General features: G+C 41.6%; 1 long non-coding RNA gene across 2 annotated transcripts in view; it reads right to left on the bottom strand.

The window, feature by feature from the left end:
* Positions 1-166: 166 nt before the first annotated feature.
* Gm30212 overlaps positions 167-15422 on the bottom strand; it is a 29530-nt gene continuing 14274 nt past the window's right edge. For both annotated transcript variants that reach the window (XR_874392.1, XR_383236.3), the window contains exon 3: positions 167-346. This is a non-coding gene — a long non-coding RNA (predicted gene, 30212). The remainder of the gene's footprint in view (positions 347-15422) is intronic.

The raw sequence follows: 15422 nt of genomic DNA, 5'->3' as shown, positions 1-15422 counted from the left end.
GTATATCCATCTCATTAGCATACAAATTTGCTTTCAACTTTAATAAATGGTCAAATTTTATAAAAGAGCATTGTCTTTGAGATGGCCAATTTTATGTAAACTTAACACAAACTAGAGTCATTTTGGGTATGGAAACCTCAATTGAAAAAAGATATCCCCACCAACATCACCTGTAGACAAGCCTGTGGAGCATTTTCTTGACTGGTGATTGGCTGCCACCTCTGGGACGGTGGACCTGGGTGCCACCTCTGGGACGGTGGTCCTGGGTGCCACCTCTGGGACGGTGGTCCTGGGTGCCACCTCTGGGACAGTGGTTGGCTGCCACCTCTGGCGGTGATCCTGGGTGCTGTTAGAAAGCAGCCTGAGCAAATCTTGAAGACCAAGCCAGGAAGCAGTGTTCCTCCATGTCTTCTGCTTCAGTTCCTGCCTTGAGTTCCTGCCCTGATTTCCTTCAATGATGGACTGCTGTGATATGGAAGTGTGAGCAAAAGAAACCCTTTCCTCCCCAAGTTACTAATGGTCATGGTGTTTTATCACAGCAACAGAAGCTCCAACGGAGACAATTTTAAAGTACACTTATTTATTATCAGCAAATGTTTGTATCTGTGCACCTATTTTAATAAATCTGTGTACTGGGTGAAAGGGGGGTCTTGAATAGAAAAATTTACAATGTCTTGGATATATGCATAGTTATATAGATTAGAGATGAGAGACGGGGAGGCATGTGAGTCTACTCTTATCTGTGGTTATGCTATCAGCTGTTTTAATTACTCAAAGGCAATTATAGTCCACCGGTATTATGTAGAAAATTTCAGAAATAATGTACAAGTTTGAAGCTGTGTGTTCTTCTGAGTAGTATGATAAAATCTTGTATCTTCCTACTCTGCTTACAACATGTCCACTGGATTCACACTATAGATGATATCCATCCATTAGTCACTTACTCATTTCAGTTATCAAATCAACCCACATGGCTTCTGTGAACAGATAACCTTTATTTTGTTTAACACACAAAAGTAGTCATTCTGGTAATGCAGCTATGCAAAGATAACTGTAATGTTCCGCCGATGGAAAAGTAAAAGGTTCTGACTCAGTAAGAAAAGAAAAAAAGGACGATATACCGAGATTGCTAAATTATAACAGTAAGAACTAATTTTGAGCAGTGAAATTATGAAGAAGGAAAAACAAATTTATCCTAGCCAATTATTAAACTGCTGCCATATTTCTAGAAGTTGAAGAAGTTGGTTAAAAGAAGAGATAACACCCTAAGCATGACTTATGCTGTGATAAGATAGCCCCTCTGAAGATGCCCAATGGTGCCTGCATTTAGATGCAGAGGAAGGAACTGGTCACAAAACATGGAAAGTCAGACAATTTCTGGTACTTTGTGGCAGTGTTGCACCACAAATGATTAAATGCAGAGTAATCTGTGCAAGTGATGAACCAACACACTCAAATACAGACAAGCCAAAATTACACCAGAGAGAATGTGTTCACATGGCTTTGATTTTAGTATATGGATCATCCCATTTGATTAGTAGTAATTATTGACCTCTTCACTGTGCCTAGTTTGCAGGTTATGTATACAGTTTATAGAAAAGAACACAGTATGAATAAGACTGAGTGGTGTGAAGCTTCCGCTGTGGCTCTGAAAACATCCCCTATAGATAAAAATACTTGTAAAAATATTTGCTTATATGATTATGGAGACAGCTTAGTCTCAACATCTGTAGGGGAAATCGTCAAGCTGGTGAGTCGGGAAGTCACTAGTTAATTCCAGTCTCAAGGCCGGCAGGCCAAAGGCAAGGAACAATTGATATTGTAGTAGACTTCTACTCAAGTCTGAAGCGACCCTGAAAGCTGGCTGGAGGAAATACTTCATTACTCAGGGGAGGACCACCCTTTTTGTTGCAGTCAGGTCTCTAACTGATTGGCAGAAACTCACTGAAAATTAGGGAGGACAATCTTTACAGAATCTATCAATTTATATGTTAATCTAATCCAAGATTTTCTTCAAAGAAATAACCAGAATGTTTGATCCAATGTCTGGGGTACTCCATAGCCCAGCCTAACTGGCACAAAATTAACCAGCTAACCAAACAAATAAATCCCTCCTATGGTTTCAGTCTATTTGACTTGGTTCTTTTTCCATGACAAACTGAAAGAAAAAGATCACATGATTATATCATTAGATGCTGAAAAAAGCCTTTGATAAAATCCAATATCTTTTCATATTAAAAGTCTTAGAGAGGTTGGGAGTTACAAGGCACATATCTATACATAGTAAAAGCAATATACAAGCCAATAGCCAAATTAAATGGAGAGAAATTTAAAGCAATCCCACTAAAATCAGGGAAAAGACAAAGCTGCCCACCCTCTCCTTATCTGTTCAATGTAGGACTTGAAGTTCTAGCCAGAGCAATAAGACAACTGAAGGAGGTCAAGGGAATACTAACTGGAAAGGAAGAAGTCAACATATCTCTATTAGTAGATGATATTATAATATATATAAGTGACCCAAAATTCTACCAGAGAACTCCTACAGCTGATAAACACCTCCAGCAAAGTGATTAGATACAAAATTAACTCAAAGAAATCAGTAGCCCTCCTTTATAAAAACCAGAATATGGGTGAGAAAGAAATTAGGGAAATAATACCCTTCACAATAGCCACAAATAATATCAAATCTCTTGGTGTAACTCTAACCAAGCAAATGAAAGACCTATATGACAAGAACTTCAAGTCACTGAAGAAAGAAATTGAGGAAGATGGAAAGATCTCCCATGGTCATGGATCAGTAGGATTAACATAGTGAAAATGGCCATCTTACCAAAAGCAATTTACTGATTCAATGCAATTCCCATTAAATTTGAATACAATTCTTTACAGAACTTACAGAGCAATTGTCAACTTCATGTTAGTTATGCTAATACAGGATGAGTTTATAATTTTCAAATTCTCTAATGAGTAAATATGTAAAAAGACATGTTATCTTATAGAAAAACAAAAACCCAGACTAGCTAAAACAATCCTGAACAATAAAAGAACTTCTGGAAGTATTGCCATCTGTAGCTGTTTGTATTAAGAATGCTAATTATCCCAGCACTCGGGAGGCAGAGGCAGGCGGATTTCTGAGTTCGAGGCCAGCCTGGTTTACAGAGTGAGTTCCAGGACAGCCAGGGCTACACAGAGAAACCCCATCTCAAAATAACAAAAAAAAAAAAAAAAAAAATGCTAATTATATTCCCCACAAAACTGCATGAGAGGATTTGCACTTAGCTTCTGGGAACCTGCTCCCAGTTGGTTCTGATTGATAAAGATGCCAGCAGCCAGTAGCTGAGGAGGAGAGACCTAGGTAGGACTTTAGGATTGCCCAGGCTTGGAACCAGGAGGAAGAGAAAGGAGATTTGCCATGCTTCAGGAGAGCATGGAGAGAGGAAAAACACAGAGGCTGCCATTGGGTAGAGAAGCAAAAAGAGTGCCCCAGGCTCTGGGCCAAGAAAACGTGGACCAGACAGATGACTAATTGGAGTTAAGAGCAGCCAAGATGGAACATAGAAATTAGTAAGCAGTAACTGGGAGTTATCCGTGGGAGGGAGAGCCTAGCAGCATGGAGGCTAGGCAGTGGCCCAGCTATTGTGCTGCTTAGGGCATGTTAAAATATAAAGACTGTGTGTGTGTGTGTGTGTGTGTGTGTGTGTGTGTCTTTAATTCAAGAACATAAACCATTGAAGCGGGTAACAACCCTGCATCAGGATTTATTAGTAAATATTAATTCTACAGCCATCCCGACCTCAAGCTGAACTTCAGAGCAAAAGTAATAAAAACTGCATGATATCGGTATAGGAGCAGACAGGTCGATCAGTGGAATTTAATCGAAGACGTGAAATCCACCCACACACCTATGGACACTTGACAAGGCAAACCCATACAATGGAATAAAAAGACAGCATCTTCAACAAATGGCGCTGGTCTAACTGGATGTCTGCAAATAGAAGAATGCAAAGAGATCCAAATCTATCACCTGCCTAATACTCAAGCCCAAGTGGATCAAAGCCCTCCAGGTAGTCAGCTGTCTCTGCCATTTCTGTAATTTTGGAAGCTGCATCCCTGCGCTTCCTTCATACTCAGGTAATATTTATTCCCTCTCAGGGTCTGATAGAGTTGAAGACCAGATAATCATAGTTTTACAATAAGCTTAAGTTGTTTAGGATTTAAGAAGATGTTCTAGGTCTGAAGAGATGTTTTTAGGATGGTATAAGTTAAGATAGAGAGTAATTTAGATACAAAGACTGAATTCAGCAAGATAGGATAGATCTTAGAATACTTTATCTAAGTTGTCAAAACCAAATAGACTGAACATTGTGAGTGTAAATCTCCTTTCTCTTCCTCCTGGTTCCAAGCCTGGGCAATTCTAAAGTCCTACCTAGGTCATTCCCCCTATATTCCCATACTCACAGTTAAAAACCCCCATGGAACCTACCACTTGGTTCAGATCTCTGACTTATTAAACCACCCCATCATACCCAAGGCTTATGCTCTCCTCTCTACCATTCCCTCAAGACCTCTCATTGTTCTCTTAGACCTCAAGCATGCATTCTTTCAACTCCTCTTGAACCCAGTCAAAAACGTCTTTACTAGGACTGACCAAGTCACCAGACTTTCTGCCCAGCTCACCTGGACTAGCCTACCCCAGGGGTTCTAGGACAGCCCTTGCCGATTTGGCTTTGTGACCTTGCCTCTTCTGTTCTTCAGCTCCCTCCTGGAAGTCTCACAACTTCCCTATGCCTTTCTGGGCTTCTCTCTTGTCTCCCAGCTTATCAAACTCCCTTTGGTGGAGTTCATTTTGTGACCCTTCCTCCACAGATTCATATTTTATTAAAGCCTTGTTCTGTTACTACAGCAGCTTGGCCTCAGTACAGTTCAACTGCCAAAACTGGCATGCTCAGTTTTCAATGATGGCAACTTCTGCCACTGCACAAACACTTCTAATAAATTTTATAAGTGTGTGTGTGTGTGTGTGTGTGTGTGTGTGTGTGTGTGTTCTTCCAGGAACCCAGTACATTGGGGGTGAGTATTGAGGAACTCACACCACTGCTGCCGGGGAGATTTGAATAGAACCAATTGGCAACTGCAACACTCCTTAACTACTTCAGGCCAAACATCATTACCATCTCTTATGTCTCCCATATCCTTCTCTTTGGTCTCACAGACTGCTCTAACTCCTTGGGAACACGCTCTATGAGCACACTGGATTCCTCAGACTGTAATAATACCCTGACCTGGAGCACTACCACCCAGGCCTTATATCTAAATATTCACAACGCCTCAGTCCTCTGCAGGCTTGCTGCTGCCTACCCACTGGATGGTCTGGGGCTTGTGCCTTGGCTTTCCTTTTTCCAAAACTAAGGCGGTTCCTGAAGGAACTGGGATTTGACATAAGACACTCCGAGACCAAGTTCTCAGCACAAAGGACATTTATTTGCCCCAGAGAGACAGAGGGCAGGGCATAAGAGCCAAAGACGGGAGATAGAAGACAAGAGAGAAGTGGAAAGGAACAAGAGATGGGGGAAAAGGATATTTGTCCAGGAGGGACAAAGGGCTGCCTCTGAATAGAGAGGAGAGAGATATGGCCCATAGGCAAATGGCAGTTTATAAAAGTAAAAGGGGACAACGCTATGTTAGGGTTACTTGGGTTGTTTTGATTGGGCATGATAATTGGGGTAGCCAGGAAGGGCTTTTGATTTTGTGCAGTGGGAGTTTGTGGTGTTCCTTGGCTCCAGGCTGACAGGATAGCTTTCCCTTCAGATCTATAACACTTGCTTTGGGGAACCCGTTCCCCTCAGAGTTGTAAAACTTGTTGTAAAGAATGTCCATATGTTTACCATGTACACAGAGATATTCATAGGCACATACACACACATAGATTTTTTTTAAAAATAGCAGTGCTTTTAGCTGTAAACAGCACAAAATAGTAATTTTACTTTCAATCTTGACAAAGCAGGTCAGAATAACAGATTAAATTCATAGAGTTATCTAGATAGTAACATCTGTTGTGGGGAGATTCAACACACATCTTCTTACCCTAGATAGGGAACACACAACAGACCGAAGTACACATACCACCAAAGTCCTACTTAATGAACCAATGGGGTTACTTGCAGAAATATAGATAAGGGGTTACTTAACAGGCAGAAATGATGCAAAAACAGTTGCATCACCAAGGCCCACCTCAGCATGAGTGACAGCTCACAAAGCTGGAGCACACTGCACAGCCTGTAGGCAGCTCAACAGGTTCGAGAGTGTCCTTTCTAAGTGCACCTTCTAACTGGTATAAACTTCTTCCCTGCAGCTCTGCTGGTTTCTGCTTCTTCCAGGGTGCTGGTCTGCTCTCAGAGTTTTCTTTTCGTCCAACTTGTCTGGGTCCTTTTGGCACACAGCTTTCTAACTTCTGAGACGAACTTAGCTTTTATTGTTCACTCTGGCAGGGAAGAGCCTGTTGAATCTGGTTAGTTTGGGGGACTTCCTAAAGCTGTCTCGATTTGTTTACTGCTCAAGGAGTTTCCCTGTAGGATGGAAGGTTCAGTCTCCTAGGAAACTGTTATACAGCAATATAGTAGGGGAGAATTCTAGTGGTAGAGAGCTTAATTAACTAGGTTGTGTGAGACACTGGATATTTTTTAATGTAAAAATTCAAACAAAGATATGAAACAATCATTTTTAAACATTAGCAGCAATAGTAGTGCACGACAGAGATACCTCAGGGAAGAGGATAAATGAAGTAGGCTTCATTATTGTATTGGCTGAAAGACAGTTCAAGGAGAAAGAACCCAGAGTTCAAGTCTTTGATGTGAGATGCTATTAGCAGTAGCAGGAGGTTAGGAAGACAAAACTTCACAGAAAAGAGTCTCAGAAAGGACAAAGCTTTATAGGAAGAAAACTCTGGAGACTATCGGAGGGTCGGCTTGAGGTCTTTAGTTCAGCTACACTCCCAGGGAGAGAAAGAACCTAACATGAGCTTAGTTGGGCGGTGGCAGCACACACCTCAAATCCCAGCACTCAGGAGGCAGAGGCAGGCAGATCTCTGAGTTCGTAGGCCAACTTGGTCTAGAGAGCAAGTTCCAGAACAGCAAAGACTGGCACCCTGCTTCAAAATAACCACATAATAATCATAATATTAATTAATTAATTTTAGAAAAGAAGAAGTCTGGTATGGAGGCATACATCTTCAATCCCAGCACTCAGGAGGCAGAGACAGTCTGTTCTCTGTGAGTTTGAAGCCATCCTGGTTTTCATACCGAGTTCCAAACTACTCAGGGTTACACATTGAGTCTCTCTCTCTAAAAAGAAAGGCAAGCTAGGTGTATTGCTGTAACCTCAGTGCTCAGGAGCCAGAGGCAACAGCATCTCTGTTACTAATTCAAGACCAACCTGGCCCACAAATGTGTTCCAAGATAGTAAGGCTGAATATCAAAATCTTGCCTTTAAAAGGAAAGGCAAAATTAAAACTTTAAAACATAGAAAATTAAAAAGTCTTGTCAGTAATAGAGATACATCATAAGAAAGGTAAAATTTTCCAGAAAGAAGGAAAATTACAAAGGAATTAAAAATACTACAAATAGTCTGGAGAGATCGCTTAGCAATGAACAGCGTTGCCTGCTGTTCAGAGGACTTGGGTTTGATTCTCAGCACCCATATGGCAGCTTACAACACTCTATAATTCCAGTTCCATGAGATTAGGTGCCCTTTTTGGGCCTCTGAAGGCACACATGTGTTGCACAAATATACATGCAGACAAAATTTAAAAATAGAAAGTAAACACAGTAAAACCAGGCTGGGACACTTGTTGCTCTTCCAAATGACCTGAGTTTGGTTCCCAGTACCCATGTAGTGACTCAGAACCATCTGTAACTCCAGCTCCAGGCTATCTGAACACTTCTCTGACCTCCATGAAAGTTGCATGTTTGTGGAACACTCATACATATAAATGACATGAAGTAAAATAAATACTGTAAACAGGGTGAGGTGGCTAAGTGGGTAAGAACAGCCAAGCACAATGACCTGAGTTTGTCGCTGCAACTCACACAGTGGAAGGAGAGTCAATTACCAAAGGTTGACCTCTGACCTCCACACAAACACCTCATCATACTGCATGTATCCACAGAGACAGAGAAGTAATTAACAAAAAAAAAAATTAAAGACAGGCTGGCGAGATGGCTCAGCGGGTAAGAGCACTGACTGCTCTTCCTAAGGTCCTGAGTTCAAATCCCAGCAATCACATGGTGCCTCACAACTGCCCGTAATGAGATCTGACGCCCTCTTCTGGTGTATCTGAAGTCAGGTACAGCTACAATGTACTTATGTATAATAATAAATAAATCTTTGGGTCGGAGCAAGCAGGGACTAAGTGAGAGGAGTTGACCAGAGCGAGATCCTAAAAAATTCAATTCCCAACAACCACATGAAGGCTCACAACAATCTGTACAACTACAGTGTACTCACATAAATAAAATAACTAAATAAATATTTTTTAAAATTAAAGAACACTATAAACAACTCCAACAAAAGAGTTGGAGGCGAGCAGTGGATGACCTTAAGCCAACTGCTCAGTCATCAAAGATCCTAGTTCTTACCCTGCCCAACTGGGGCTTTGTCCTCGTGTTTATTGCTTCATGGAGTCTACTGTGATGTCTGGCATAGTGGGATACAACTTTAGTCCTCTCACAAGGCAGAGGCCCACAGATCTCTGTCAGTTCAAGGCCAACCTAGTCTACATAAAGTTTCAGGACAACCAGGGCTACATAGAGAGACCTGTCTCCAAAAATAAAAAATAAACTAAAAAAGGAAAAGGGTTATTTTGTCTTATGTGCTTTGTCTCCAGAAAAACTGATATTGAAGATTGTATTGATATTAAGAGATCTCAGAGCCTTTGAGAAGTGAGACATCGTGAAGGGGGTTGACCCTAGCTTCCCTTGTGAAGACACTGATGCTAATTGTAAGGAATGTGCTTGATGTCTTAGGAGTACATTTGTGCCCATGTGAACAGGATTGTTATAAAGAGTAGCTTTCTCTGCGCTCTGGTTATCCTTCTTGTGTGATCTCACTGTCATTGCTATCTGCCCTGTTAAGATGGAAACAAAGCCCTCACAAGAGTAACCTTGTGATATCTTTAGTGACAGGGCCACTCAATGTGGATATTTAGCCTTCAGAGCTTTGAGCTAAGTAAACTCCTTTATTAAATTACTCAATTTTGAGAATTTGTTCTGGCAACAGACAATGGACTAAGATATAAACCTTATATTTAAACATTTCTATTCCGGTACCAGGGAGGGCCATGCATAAATATAATATTGGTGTAATTACTACTGAGCAAATGATTTAGAAAGAGAGTGATACATTTGAATGCCATTAGAAGGAGAAAGAAATATACTATCATGTGATTTGAGGCTCACAAAAAGTCTCATTAGCTTAAACAAATTGTAGTTATTAGGTTAAGAAACTAAGGGAAAGAAATCAAAGGTAGAAGATTCTATGTTGAGCTCTGCATTACCTCATTAGCAATCAATTCTCACCATGTTTCTATGTCTCTTCTATTGCTTCTGTCAACACATATACCCATTTGGGGATATATTTGCAGAAATTCATCTCACTGGGTGTCTCTTAATTATAGCAATCTGTTCTCTGTAACCACCTTCCCCCTTCATTACCAAATAGCAAGGAATATGACCCAGAACTAGCCAATGGAACTAGCCAATCATCATCATATCCTACCTCCTTGGAAACAGCCATTCAAGAGGACATGTGTAACATTCAAATGTAGGAGTGCTAATAGATGAATTTTCTGTTGGAAGTGGTAAGCTTGAAAGATATGAAATTGGAATCATTAGAGCCATTTCCTCCAGAAGAAAGCCAAACCACTAAGAGAAGTAGGGCAGAGAGACAGAGAGACAGAGAGAGAGGAGAGACAGAGAGACAGAGAGACAGAGAGAGACAGAGACAGAGAGAGTATTTTAGAATCTCCAATCCAGTAGTTTCCAAATAAACTTGATGAAAGAATATGAAACATGTAGCAAAATTCTAAAATGCAACTTTGGATTTTGATTTTTTGTTTGTTTGTTTTGTTTTTCAAGACAGGGTTTCCCTGTGTAACCCTGACTGTCCTAGAACTGGCTCTATAGACGTGGCTGGCCTTGAACTCAGAGAACTACCTGCCTCTACCTCCCAAGTCCAAAAATTAAAGGTGTGCAACACTACCACCTGCCTAATTTTTACTTTCAATGTGTGTCTGTATTGGGGCACACACATGAACACATTTGCCCCTGGAGGTCAGAAGAAGGGATAGGATCCTCTGGAGCTGAAGTTACAAGGTGGGTAAACTATCTGATGTAGGTGCTGGGACCTAAATGACAATCCTACCAGACCAGCAAGAGCTCTTAACCACCAGGCCATCTCTCTTCCCTCTGCAAGTTACTTTTCTAAGCAAACTCCTTTTTGCATACTGTATATGTGCTCAAAAGTGAAGTAACCCTGGAAAGTGAGTGAAAGATAATATCAACCTCAGGCCTGTTGTGAAATAATAATTTCACCCAGGTAACACAAATGCCTAAAACTTACTAGCCTAGAACTACAATTTTTTGCATATTTCCACAAATACTGAAACAAATTCTCAGTGCTAGTTGTTGGCATTCCTTCTATGTTCTGCCCAACAGATATCTGGCAAGAGGCAGGTAGGCCTGGCTTCCTATAAAAGGAGCTGTTTGGCCCCTTCTTCTTCTTCTTCTTCTTCTTCTTCTTCTTCTTCTTCTTCTTCTTCTTCTTCTTCTTCTCCTTCTCCTTCTCCTTCTCCTTCTCCTTCTCCTTCTCCTTCTCCTTCTCCTTCTCCTTGTCCTCCTCCTCCTCCTCCTCCTCCTCCTCCTCCTCCCCCTCCCCCCTCCCCCTCTCTCTCCCTCTCCTCCTCCTCCTCCTCCTCCTCCTCCTTCTCCACCTCCTACTCCTCCTTCTTCTCTCTCTCTCTCTTACTCTGTTGCTCTCTCTGCCTGTTTCTTCTCTCTCCCCTTCCCTCTCCCCACTCTCTCTCCAAGTGTTCCTAGCCAGCCTCTTCTCTTCTCTTTCTCTCTCCCTCTCTCTCTGTCTTTCTCTGTCTCTACTCTCTTCTCACTTCCCTTCCCATGTCCCTAAATAAACTCTATTCTGTACTATATCTGTTGTATGGCTGGTGCCTCAGGAGGAAGGGATGCCTCAGAATGGGCCCGCCGAGGCACCCCTCTCACCTCACCATACCTGGCTCTATCAAACATATCCAGGCTCTCTTTTTTATAAAACATATTAGTTCCCTTGATTGCCAAAAGCTGCCTCTCAGTGCAGCCTGATGGGAAGGCTGTCTTTCCATGGTCAGAAACAAATATGTAATAATACTTCTGCTCTAGCCTCCTCAGAGACCCTCCCGGTCGCTGCAGGGGACACCAGGGCCTTCCCCCAATTCTTTACACTTTGATTCAATGATCTAATATCAAGAAGTATGTTCTTTTTCCCCGTAGCTTTTCTGCCCTACATGCTGTGGTCTTAGGAGTGAAGTCAACTTATAACCGAATGCCAAGTATGGTACAAAGATTATCTCACAAATTCCAAAGACAGGAATTTGTAGCTCCAATTACAGGAGATCTGATACCTTCTTCAACCTTCTGTGGCACCAGACACTCACATGGTACACATACGTACATGTAGGCAAAACACTCATACACATAAAAATAAATAAACCAAAATTAATTAGGAATGGTCACGCACTGAGGTAGATAAATTCTGCGTTGACGTTTTCTTCTGAGGGCTCTTGGCCTTGGGGACACCTGTTCCATTCTCCCTCACTGATTTGGCTTTCTTCACCTTTTCACCTACCGCAGTTCTGTGGGCTGAGACCCATTTGAGACCACATATCAGATCTTCTACATCTCAGATATTTATACTACAACTCATAGCAATAGCAAAATTACAGTAAAGTAGCAATGAAATAATTTTATGGTTGGGGGGTCACCACAACATAAGGAACTATAATAAAGTGTCAGAACATCAGGAAGGCTGAGGACCATTGATCTACAGCCTTGAACATGATACGCCCAGGTAGCAAGGTGTCTCCCTCATCTTATTAGTGTGTTGACTAATACATTTCTTATTCACTTGGCACTATCTTTTTCCTTCCCTTTCTTAAAAGAAAGGAGCAATCTCACTGCGCAGCCCACACTGAAATCAGCTTTGAAATCCTCAGCCTCAGCCTCTTTTCCAGCTAGAATTACAGGCAGGCGTCACACCAAGCACGAAACGATCCTTTGTTTTGTTGTTTTTGATAAAGGGTCTCTTTTGAAGACCTGACTTGTCTCCAACTAGCTATCTAACTGAGTCTGTCCTTGGACTCCTGGTACGTCTGTCCCATTTCCCAAGTGCTGAAGTTAGAGGTGCGGTCTATCTACCACATACAACTGGCTTCTAATTTCAGAGAACCCAGACTAACATACCTGGCATCAATAGATTCTAAATACTTAATCTTGAAAAATGAAGGAACCAGATGAGGTGGCACATAACTTCTATCCCAGCATTTGCAGGTAGGAACAGATGGAACCCTTTGAATTAGGAGCCAAGACTGTGTAAAGAAACATGTCTTAGAAAGAAAGAAAGAAAGAAAGAGAGAGAGAGAGAGAGAGAGAGAGAGAGAGAGGAAGAAGGGAGGAAGGGAGGAAGGGATGGAGAGAGAGAGAGAGAGAGAGAGAGAGAGAGAAAGTAAGTTGAGCCAGATGTAGACATGGTTGTTTATGCGTACAATGCTAGGAGCTGGGAGGTTTAGGTAGGATTGCTGTGAGTTCAAGGCCAGCCTAGACTACAAAGTGAGTTCAAGCCCAGCCTGAGCTACAGATACCATTTCTCAAAAAAGAAAAAAACACATATTTAAAAGGAAGCAGCCCAAAGTGATGGCTGTGTAGTCCCCCCCCAAATTAGATGAAGCTAACACCTTAACTCTTCTTACAGACTTCAGAGTTCTTTTGTTTTGTTGTTTTGTTTTTGTTTTTGTTGTTTTGTTTTTGTTTTTGTTTTTTTTTAGACAGGGTTTCTCTGTGTAGCCCTAGCTGTCCTGGAACTCACTCTGTAGACCAGGCTGGCCTCGAACTCAGAAATCCGCCTGCCTCTGCCTTCCAAGTGCTGGGATTAAAGGCATGCGCCACCACGACTGGCTGAGTTCTTTTATAAATGACAAATGTAAATAGAACAAAATTAACCTCTACAACAGCAGACAATAATTATCCACATACCATAGCTTAAATCCAAAGGTAAAAACAAGTTTCATTCCAAGGTGGCTAGAAATTATACCCGACTTACATTAACACATTTTAAAATGCAAGACAACTGTATTTGATTTTGTTTACTGTGTTTAATTTTTTCCCCAAGAACAAAGGGTCAGTACTTAAGCAAATATTTGCATGATTTAAAACTGATTGCTCTTCCACTGTAGAGAGCAGTCCATCTTCAACATGTATCAAAACCTACACTTTTTTTTAAGTTTGATTTTTTAATTTTTAATTATATATTGAGGTGGTTTGAATATATTTGGCCCAGGGAGTGGCACTATTAGGAGGTGTAGTCTTGTTGGAGTACCTGTGGCCTTGTTGGAATAGGTGTACCACTGTGGGTATGGTCTTTAAGATCTTCATCCTAGCTGCCTGGAAGCCAGTCTTCTATTTGCCTTTGGAACAAGATGTAGAGTTCTCAGCTCCTCCTACACATGCCTGCTTGGATGCTGCGATGCTCCTGCCTTGATGATAATGGTCTGAACCTCGAAACCTGTAAGCTAGCCCCAATTAATGTTGTCATTGTAAGAGCTGCCATGGTCATGGTGTCTGCTCACAGCAGTAAAGCCCTAACTAAGGCATGTATATATGTGTTAGTTTGGGGGTACATGCATAAGAGTGCAGTCTAGGCAATTGTGAGCTAACCTGAGCTCTGGGAAAAGAACTCAGGTCCTCTGCAAGTATAGTATCCCTTAACCTCTGAGTTCTCTCTCCCTTGCCAAAAGCTTCGATTCTTAGCAGGCAGGAAGTACTTGTAACTTTTTAATGACAATTTATTCTACTTTAACAATCTCAAGATCCCAACAATCCATTGCTCTGACATTGTTTCAACCCCGAGAACAACAATGCCTGTTATTAATTCATACTTTACTGAATAGGAAACTATATGTTAGAGAATTAGCAAATTTATCCAAAGTTACTACACTACATTTAAAATGAAATTAGCTCACAACCTTGAATCTTCCCAAAACTTTCAGAAATCCTACCAAATTCCAGTTTGCTTAGATTTTAATGATGACGTAGGAAAGATACGTCACCCTGTGAGGATGGCTGAAGGCCTTGCTGGGCAGGGATGCTATGGGGGATGAGCTTCGTTCTCCACAAAGCCACAGGACATCTCCATTCTACTTGGCTTCTCCACATCCTTGCTCTGTATGATCTCGTAAGCATAGTGGCCAAATGTCTGAAGTGTTGAAAAGTGCAAAAGCCAAAATTGTCAGCTCAGTTATAGAAATGGAACAGCGTCCTTTCTTTTTTTTTTTTCTGTTGGTAAAACACAACAAAGCAAAAACATGGACATGCTTAAGCATGGGGAAATATATGTAAGATCTTGGGCACCCGGTCATCTAGCTTTCATAGCTGGTTATAAAGCAGTGGCATGCTCAGGGTGCTGACTTGGTACCAGACACTTCAAGGAAACAGAAAGAACAATGACCTGTCATGTTAAAAATGAGTCACAGGATCAGTCTGTGTGGGAGAGGATTACACAAAAGCATGAATAACGTGAGAAATATCAGTGCCGAAAGCCATTTTTGGAAGTTAGCTACCACACTTTACAACTTAGTTACCTGTCTCTTGCCAGAAATATGTGTTAAATGACATGTCTATTCACTCTTTCTCCGTTCCTGTGATTTCAGTACTAGAGATCGACCCCAGGGCCTTGTACACGCCAGGCAGGTACTCTATCCACTGTACCCCAGGGCCTTGTACACGCCAGGCACGTACTCTATCCACTGTAGCCCAGGGCCTTGTACATGCCAGGCAGGTACTCTATCCACTGTAGCCCCAAACCCAGGAAACAGTCTTGAAAGCTAAATGTCCATCAAACAAGATAATCCAAAGCTTTTAAATGTTGTTTTAATTTTTTGTTTTTATTTTATATGTTGTTTAAGACAGATCTAAGCTAGCCCTCAACACTCCCTTTCCTAAACCCCTAGGCGCTGGAGTTCCTTGCTTCCTAATACACCACCCCGCCCCCTTAGACAGGGCTTCTCTATGTGTAGCCCTGGCTATCCTGGAACTCGCTCTGTAGACCAGGCTAGCCTCAGCTCACAGAGATACACCTGACTCTGTAAAGGCATGTGCCACCAA

This window comes from Mus musculus, chromosome 14 (assembly GCF_000001635.26).
Source record: "Mus musculus strain C57BL/6J chromosome 14, GRCm38.p6 C57BL/6J".
Classification (NCBI taxonomy): Eukaryota; Metazoa; Chordata; class Mammalia; order Rodentia; family Muridae; genus Mus; species Mus musculus.
This window is presented reverse-complemented; position numbering and strand designations above follow the sequence as displayed.